At 39.1% G+C, this 9,343-nt stretch overlaps 1 long non-coding RNA gene across 1 annotated transcript; it reads left to right on the top strand.

The window, feature by feature from the left end:
* The first annotated feature begins 7,411 nt into the window (after nt 1-7,411).
* On the top strand, nt 7,412-7,773 carry LOC114134459 (uncharacterized). Its single transcript, XR_003593387.1, has 2 exons — nt 7,412-7,517; nt 7,615-7,773. It is a non-coding gene; the product is annotated as an uncharacterized LOC114134459 (long non-coding RNA).
* Nucleotides 7,774-9,343: the final 1,570 nt, after the last annotated feature.

Below are 9,343 nucleotides of genomic sequence, written 5' to 3'. Positions count from 1 at the left end.
TGAGAGATGGGAGATCATGGCTGTTTATTTATAGGGTTGCTCCCTGAAATTTTTTAAATTCTTATTTTGTTATTAAACTTAAGATCTTTAAACCTTGTTGTTTCATAGTTTAGACATTTCAATGATATAGACTTTGCACCAAATTACTAGACAGTGTTGATGTCAAATTTTCAAAATACTGTCATAAGTTCAGGGCTTAACCAGAATTAGAGGGCAAGCTTCAGATGGATCTACGGTAGATGTAAAATTTGCCTCTTGTTTCATTTTAAAATTTTCTTTGTGCATTGATAAATAAAGTGTAAGTATATAACAGGGGGTGATATAAAAGCATCACTTCACTTCCTATTAAAAGCAGCCACAGGCCCATTCAGGTGCCAACTGATATGAAGGCCAGACTTTTGTCAAGGCAAGTATTATTCTGCACTTAAAGCAGCTAAGTGATGGCCTTTGAGGGAAGCTGAAACAGCAGGGGTGTGCTTCACTTTTAAAGGCACAGAGCTGTTAATAATAGGAGGAAAGAATCTCAGTGTGTTATATTGGCAATAGAGAACATCAAAATGAAGATTTTTAAATTCACCATTCATTAGAGTTGTAGATTTGAAAGGAGTTGATTTAAGTGGTATAAGGATTTGAGTATGTACTGGTAATTAATAGAACAAACACACACAACTGTGAATCATATCTCAGCATCAGTGGCATCTCAACTCCAGCTCTGCTTTCCTGAAGTGCTACATTTTACTGAGCATGACTGAAATGGTCTCTTATTAGCGTTCATTCGCTCCAGACCATAAAAGGCTAAATAAATGCCTTGTAAATTTAACCGCAGTCATAATTTCTCTTTTCAGTAATTGCGTTAAATTTAGATTCTGAACATGAGGTCTTTTAACTCTGCATGATAAATCTAATACACAGCGTTAGAGCTGAGTGGCTGCGCATGCTAAGAACATTTTATGTTTTCCCGTTATTCTACCACAGAGGGTTCATATTTAGGGGGGTTGTAAAATAAAATAAAAAAAAGGACATGTTTAAATAACTATAGAAAGGACTACACTATGTAAAAAATGTCATTATAAGTTCAAAATATATCTGTTATGACCTATTTTGACTGTTGTGACTAATGCCAGTTATCCTGTATGATCTGCAGAAGCAAAAACTGAAGGAAAACCAAACATGTTTTCTCTTTTTAATGTATTGTTTTGGAGCATTTGCATTACAGTAGAATTTTATAACACTGTGTCTAACATTTGAATTTTTTTTTTCATTATTATTTAGACCCACATTACAACAGAATCATGACCAGTAATTTGTTGATGTTTCTTCCATGGGCTCTAAAAGGTTTGCACACCTGCTGTAATAAATCTTACTTTTTGTGCAACCAGACTGAATAAGTTTTTTTGACTTAATTACAGAGAATTTACAATGGCGGTCGGAAGGTTAAATAAGCCCACCAGTTTTCAGGACTATTGTGAAATAGTTATGGAGACTAAAATTTCCTTTTTTCTATGCTTTTATGCAAATCAATGTGGTTGCGCTTTTAAAAAATTAAAATAAAACAAACTTTTATTTTGAAAAAAGAAATGTGATCTTCTCTCTGCATGTATTTACTGTTTGAAAAGGAAACGCGACCGTCTCTAACGCTCATTTTGATGGAAGAGGCAGACCATAGACAAATCGTGCTAAACTTTGAGTCATCTTGGTGAGTTTTAATGCTGAAAAGTATTTTTAAACAAGTAACCGCACTTTCCAGAAGCTAATTTTAAATATATGTTATGTTAAGCTGATGGGAGGTAGAGAAACGGTGTCCCTGTCCCTTGAGTTATGCATTTTGATACCTTGTCAAGGTTAGTTAAGACTCTGTGCTTGCAGGAAAAATATGCTAGCGTCATTTTAGAATCTGGAACTAGAATTGTGCTAATGATAAATCGCGGGTGGATTTACTTCTGTTTAAAAGCCCTGGAAATATTATTTCTGTTAAGACATTGTTTTATCCAACATGTTTTAAATTCACAGTAGTATAAGGAAGCAATTTATTTCTTTTTGCACTATTTTCTTAAGTTAAATGCAACGTTTATTGATGTTAAATGTAACTTTTTCAAGGTTTAACAAGAGAAAGTTTATAATACACATAATGATGAACTCATTAGCTCAGAGGGTTGTACTGATACAAAGGACCACTGTAAAGGAGAATATTGGAGCTAGAAAGATTAATTCTCCTTTTTAGAGTGATACAATAATTGTATTTCTGAATTAGACAAGTGTACAGTATTTTAACATGATTTTAATCAAATAAAATTAGGGATTACAGATTTATGTGTTGATCATTTTAATTTAATGTGATCTTGTAGAATTAAAAAGCTGTTAAAGACAGGTTCAAATGTTAACAATCCATCTAAAGTTCTTTTAAGACTAAATGCTACAAATTTGACTCACATCCTTGATTCTAATTTCTACAAGGGGAGCTGGTATAGTATCTGTCCTGCTATACCAGCTGAAAATGGTCAACAAAAGAAAAAGTAGGAAGTGAGCGATCATGAGCAGCAGGTCTATCAATGCTTGGTAGGGCGGCTGAGGTGTCAGCCAACTGAGGAGGAAAGTGAAGGTGAGATAGAGAGGTAAGAGGGGAGAGAGGGATGATACCCTGTGAAATAAAGCAAAGCCCGTCACAAAGCACTAAGAGGCGAGTCAGCACAGCTGCCATCTGCATTTTGTTTAGGATTTGTAGTTTTTTTTTTCTCCCTCACTCTGAATATTTTTCCCTTCCTTTGATTCCTTGAAACATATAAAGCACATTCCCACCTGGACCTCATTCACCAGCCACAGGCATTTATCTAGGAGTCTTCATGCACATTTGCATCAGAATTACCTTCAGAGGTACTGATGTTAAACTCCCAAACCACTGATTCTGAGGATCACTTAAGCCCCGAGCTTATCTAGGTTATTATAATTTTTTTTGGAGGGATTTATAAAATCACATTTCATGAGGAAACACTGAACCACAGACCATTCCCAAGGTGTTAATAGCGACACACACTCACACACCTGTTTACCAATTTGGTTTCTTGGCATTGTCGAATGGAGCACGTATCTTTTGCAAATCCGCTTTGGCTCCATTTATGGATACTTTCTCTAAATCGCCTTATTGCAGATCAGGCTTAAAGTTTACAAAGTTGATCAGTAGTTTAACTTTAATTTGCAGCCTGAAAACTTAAGTGAACTAATGATATGGGTCAAACCTGCAAGGATATTTTATCTTTAAAAATACCCTTGCTCTATATGGCAAAGAGGGTTATGCTTGCAGAATTATTTTATATGATCCTGTAATGCAATCTCAAACCAAAGAGAAAAAAAGCAATGCATGAATGCATGCTTATGGAAAGTAAAGGAGGTAGATGATGAGATTAGACCCCCGAAATCATCAACATAAGAAAACAGGTGCAGCGGGTTTGAGTTAAACCTCATGAAGCGAATTAAAATAGTTGATTTGGAGTGATAACGGATGACTTGCAAGAAGAAAAAAAACAAAAAAATCAACACAAGTTAAAACATGTCCTTAATGTATATAGAAGCCACCAGTAGGAATAAGGCAAATGAATGTTAACTCTGTCTAAATCAGAAATTTTAAATTTCGTCAAGAATGTACCATTGAGCTAAGAAAAGAAGAATTTAAACAGGAATAAAATTATTAATTGCCATGTTTTTCTTCCATTTTTTAGAGCCATTTCCACACAGTTTTACTCGTGTCTGGATTGTCTCCTTTGTCTTTTCAAAGACAGACAGTTTACATGTTCTTTTATTTGTTTATGCAAATGTAAAAAAAAATAAAAATAAATCAAAGTCCTTTCTATCTAAATTAGGTCAGTCTTGTTTTTCAAAGCAACAAGGCCAGCCCTTTAAGAATTGCATTTGTGCTTTGATGTCCAAGAGACTTAGGCTGCATTATACTTTTCTCTAGCAAGTCAAATTGATGTCCCCAATATCCTCTTGTTTGGAGTTGGGAAACAATTGGAAATTTTAATTGTTATAGTCATTGATAAGGGATGTACACACTGCCTGTTCCACTTTTGTTTGCACAACTTTCAGGTTTCAACCACTTCCTGCATGTGTCTACACTTTGTAGACGCATGAGAAGGGTCATGTCCTAACCCCTAGCATGACCCCTGACCACAGCACCGCTTTTAGAGAAAACCTAATGCAACATTCAGCCCTAGCACCTCATATGGCACCTCAAGTATGGGGGTGGGAGACTGTTTATGTGGGCTTGTTTTCTAGACACAGGACCTCTGTCCCTGGCAGTCATTCATTTGACCATCAACTCTGTAGGCCAAAGTATTCTAAAGTCAAATGTGAGACCATTTTTCCAACAGCTGAAGTTTGACTCAAAAGTGAGACATTTGCAACACAGTGGCCACAAGCAGAACAGCAAATCTTTGACAGAAGACATGGAAAAAAAATCAAGGTTTTGCAAAAATACATTCTAAGTCCAGATTTCATATTGATCGAAATGCTGTGGTGGGAACTTGTGAACAAACAAATGCAGCAACTTTGTTAAGAGGAGTGTGGCAATTTTCTCAACGTCAGCATTAAGAACCATTTCCAGAGACCTTGTTGGAAAACCAGAACTCTCATTTTAACTCTTCATTCTTTGTAGCGTGAAGAGCAGGTATTCCTCTGTGATCCATCTTTTGCACTCTGAGCTCCTCATCTGTGTTAGCTGATTTGTCACCCATCTAACTTCAGTGACACAGTTGACTTTGAGAAGGGGCGCCCATTGTCCCTGCTGTGACACGCACCACCCATCTCTCCCTCCTCTTCTCTCTCGCACAATTAAAAATGCATCAGCTAGAGGATTAGATACAATATTCCTGGCTCTATTGATCCAGAGTCTGATGCTGTCACTGTGAGTGGTCTGGGTCTGTGTGGAAAACCAGACTGGAATGAAGGGAGGAAAAATGCATAGGTTTGTATGCACCTTCCCAAATTCTTCCCTTTGCCTCTTCAGGCCCCACCCCCACCCAAAGAACACTCCCAGTCACATGACTCCTCCCTCACCTGTATGCCAGCTCCTGTTCCCTCCTTCGTCCTACGTAGATGTCCCACTGGGCCCCTCACTTCTTTGTCTCTCACTGTCTGCTGTTGCCTGCATGGCTGTCGCTCGGCTTGTCAAAGATCTGTTCGCATGTAATCCATCTTTACTAGTCCTCTCTTTGCTGTGCTTGGCAGTGTCGCCTCATGCTGAGCTGTTGGGCAGGATGAAGCATCATCAGATCACGTCTTGATTCCTTCTGGTAGACATGGAAACCTAAAAATTAAATCGGTAGAAATGGCTAGACACTAATCTTCTGCTTTGTGACTGTCACTTGCACCGACTGTTGTACTTCAAGCCATAGAATTAACCATGCCATTTAGAGAAATGGCCGCCCAAGAATCAGGGAGAGCAGTGGCATCTTTAAACACCACCAGCCTGTATTTTTAAAGGTCCAGTGAAGATACAGTTAACTCTCTACATTACCTTACAAAAGCTTCCACACCAGAAAACTCAGTTAGCTCTCTCCTGATTTAGCTGGGTTTGGATCACACCCCTTACGCCCATTCACTTTGCTCATGAAAAATAAGTGCATTAGCAAGCTATAAAACTTCAATTCATGACTGCTGTACTGCCAATTCCAGGTAGTTAAAAAAAAAACCATGTAGCTTCGATAGGAAATTCTGCCAACCTGGGAGTCTAAGACATCAACTAAACCCTTTTTTACTGGGTTTGCTCCAATATTCAAGCTCGCACACATGTTGTTTTGTTAGACCTTCAAGTCGCTCTCCCGCTACCTTGAGGAGGACTAGCTGTGCATGTTTATTCCCAGCATCCAAGTCTGGCTCTAGAAAACTAAGACTGTAAAGTCTCATCTGCTTTTGGTGCTTTTTATGTGCTCTTCTCTCAGACTCTAGGAAAACAAAGTACTGTTTTTTTTGGGGGGGGGGGGTTCACCATAATCTCAATGTAGCATCCATCTTTGATTTAATTAATGATGCTCTTAAATGGGATCTGACCTTTGGTATGTTGCCACTCAACACAGTGATTTTCTGACAATGCAAAATTCTGAGGGAAATAAAAATAATGTTTTTAACTCATAGTTAAAAACATTAACTTTCAAAAAAGCCTTGGAAAGCTGTAGACCATCTTCAAACTTTAAAAATAACAGCATCAGACACAAAAACCTCTATTGCTATTGACCCTCCCTGAGGAAGAGAAACTCTGAAAGTTAAAAACTATTATACAACATGAAAACAAAACTCAGGGCATTGGAAACATGAAACTTTCTATCATGCTGCTCATCCAGAAGACGCAGGGGATGTTCAGACACAAGCCGCTCACAGTTTATCTGGTGATGTGGTTAGATTGACCGAGGAGAGGAGAAATGGCTTCACCAGGCCTTCGTGCACAGACTTTCTCCAAACCCTTTCGCATTCACTCCAACTCCATCAGGTCTCAGCTCTAAGGAAATTTGCATCTCTTTGAATGTGATGGTTTGAAAAAAAAAGTAACAGGGAAAAAGGAAGCAGAGGGGAAAAAAAGAAGATGAGTAGGGGAGCAGAAGAGGAAGGAGGCAGAAAGAGGGATGGGGGGGTTGTGTTGGGGTTGTCGGGGAGGGGACTAGATTAAATTTTGCCGTCTAGAAAATGAGAAAAAAAGGGCCCCCTCTATCTCTGAAAGTCTACTGGGGAGATCTTTATTCTGATTCTTGTTAGAATTGTTTATCACTGTGACAGAGCAGGCCAGGGTGGAGATAAAGGCAGTGCTCCATCCCAGCGTTGACAGTGGTAGGACATGCGCTGGAATGAAAGGAGCCAGGGAAATATTATTAATAGATGCTGACTTGATTTGCCTCGATTGCACGTCAAGAACTGGGGGCCCGGGCTTGATTGCAGCCCTGTGAAGTTCTGTCCAAAAGAGAAGCTATTTTTCATTAAGTGATAGAAGTCTCCTCTTCTTTTTCTGCCGCCGCTCTTCCCCCTCACGTGTCGCTATCCAAGGAGCTGATAACTTATGCAGTGTATTCTAAGCATGCTGATTTGTGTCGGTGCAGCAAAGAGGAGGAGGAAGAACGGGGTTAAAGAATCAGGACTTATCTCACCTTTCACCAAGCAAACCCAACACCTGGTTGGAACAACTGGCCTATCCGTTGCATCTATAGCTGCTGCACCAGCGAGGATGGAGAAAAAAAAGAATCCCCTCCATCTCTCTCTTCCAACAACAGATAAAAAAGAAGTATATAAAATGTGATTACACAGGCAACATGTTCATAGGCACTGATACGCCGGGGCACACTTTATTTTTAGAGTGTTGCATTACTAATGGATATACAGCAGGATGAGGATTTACACCCGCCCACGTGCAGAGCAGGCAGATATGAGCAAGCCGAGTCTATGCATCACATTTATGTGCAAAGCATAAAATACTCACATCTCCAAAAACAGAAGCAAAGAAAAGGAAGAAACTAATTTTTTGGGGTAGTTGAAAGAATGTAGGGTTATTTCTTTCTTTTTTTTTTTTTTGTAGAAATGTAAAACTTCAGTTTCTTTTAGGTGAGAAGTATTGATGTGTGTGTATTTCACAAGCAGAGCCAGGAGAGGAGGCACCTTTAACCTGCTCCTGCTGGACCGCTGAGGACTAAGGAGTGTGTCTTCTGCTCAGTGTGTATGTGTGTGTGTCAGAGACAGATGGAGGAGCCCGCAGCACGGTGAGCATCTCAGACTTTCTTATTGGTGTAAAAAAAAAAATCTCTGCACCTCCATTCCTTCCTGTTTACCTTTCTTTCCTTCTTTTCTTCCATCTACCTTTTGCTTTGCTTGTATGCAATTAAGTCCGCTCCGGTTAATTTATGCACCGATATCTCCAGTTGCCGGCATTCCTGTGAAAATCCTCAAAAAAAGAAAAAAAAAAAAACATTGTGAGGATTGCTTTAATTGGATTCCACTGGCAGCTTCACTGTTTCTCTGCTAACATTTACCGTGTGAAATTTTTAGATTGGCAAATATTTCCTCAAGTGTATTATAGCGTGTTTCTTTTTTTTCTCCCCCCCTCACATGTGACATTTTCTGATATTTTCAGTGATGGATGTTTTTCAGAGATAATCTTTTATTTTCATCTTTACATTAAACCTGTCTGCAGATAAAGGAAGAGTGTATGATAATGAAGTTCTGCTGTCTCTATCAGGTAATAAATTGGTGCTTTTCAAATATCTCTGTCTTCATTTAGCTCTTTTAAATATGAAGTCATTCACTGAAAGCTTAAATAGGCTTGTTCTGTTAACTGGGGTCAACAGTTTCAAATGAGCTTTTAAACGACTGCTGGAAGTGACAAATCTTGGAGTGCAATTTGAGAGCCTCTTAAGGCGCGACTTTCTCTCCCATGCAACCCTAATAACTTCCACCGATTTGTGAGAATGCTATTAATTACGCCACTTAATGCCACCGCGCCACACCCAGCACTCTCAGTAGCTCAACTTTTTTTTTTCTCTCCTGTGCTAAGAGGTAGGTGGCGACTTACAATCTCTGCAACAAGAGGTGAAAATTCATCAAACGTCTCATTCGATTTCTCCCTGAATCATTTTGGCTCTCTCCCTTCTTCAGATCCGCACTGTTAAAATATGTTTCACTAAATTGCAGCTGACACATCCGCATATTTGGTTTTCCCTAAAATATTTGATTGCTCCTTCCATTAACTGTGACAACGTGCGTTAAGCCTTTGTGGCGTATAGTAGATCTCGCTCTGTCTCTGTGTAAAGTGAAGACAATGAATAATTGAAGTGCTTTTGCTCTGAGGAGGAGAGCGAAAATGAGAGAAAGATATATCAATTATCCTGGATTGTCAAGCAGATAATGGAATTCATGGGTAAAGAAAAAATTCAGGAGGAGTGGATTTATTAGCCTTACATCATGTGCTAAAACAAAACAAACTTCCAGAGAGCAGCAGCTGCTGACATGTAGTGTGGAGTTTGTGGATGGAGAAAACAAAAACTGCAGCCTCTGCATTTTATCCCATTTTCTTCCTGGAAAACTAAGCGCTCACTGGGGAGTGCATGTTGTCACCATTCCTTTAACATGGTCAATTTATATTACAGCACTGTTTGTAGAATTTGCCCCCAAGACTCTTTCATTTGATTGTGGAAATGGCTAAACAGTGCGAGGGTGTGTTGTTGCCTTTCGCTCTGCTATCAGAAGTGGAATCTGGGAGGAATTCAACAAACGTGGAGCGAGTTCAGAGCAAGGATTGTCCTGGAAACAGGAGAGAGAAGTGTGTTTTAGCAAGGAGATAAAACTGGCACTGTGGAAAAATGACTCAATGAGT

The sequence above is a fragment of the Xiphophorus couchianus genome, chromosome 19 (genome assembly GCF_001444195.1).
Source record: "Xiphophorus couchianus chromosome 19, X_couchianus-1.0, whole genome shotgun sequence".
NCBI classification, from domain to species: Eukaryota; Metazoa; Chordata; class Actinopteri; order Cyprinodontiformes; family Poeciliidae; genus Xiphophorus; species Xiphophorus couchianus.
This window is presented reverse-complemented; position numbering and strand designations above follow the sequence as displayed.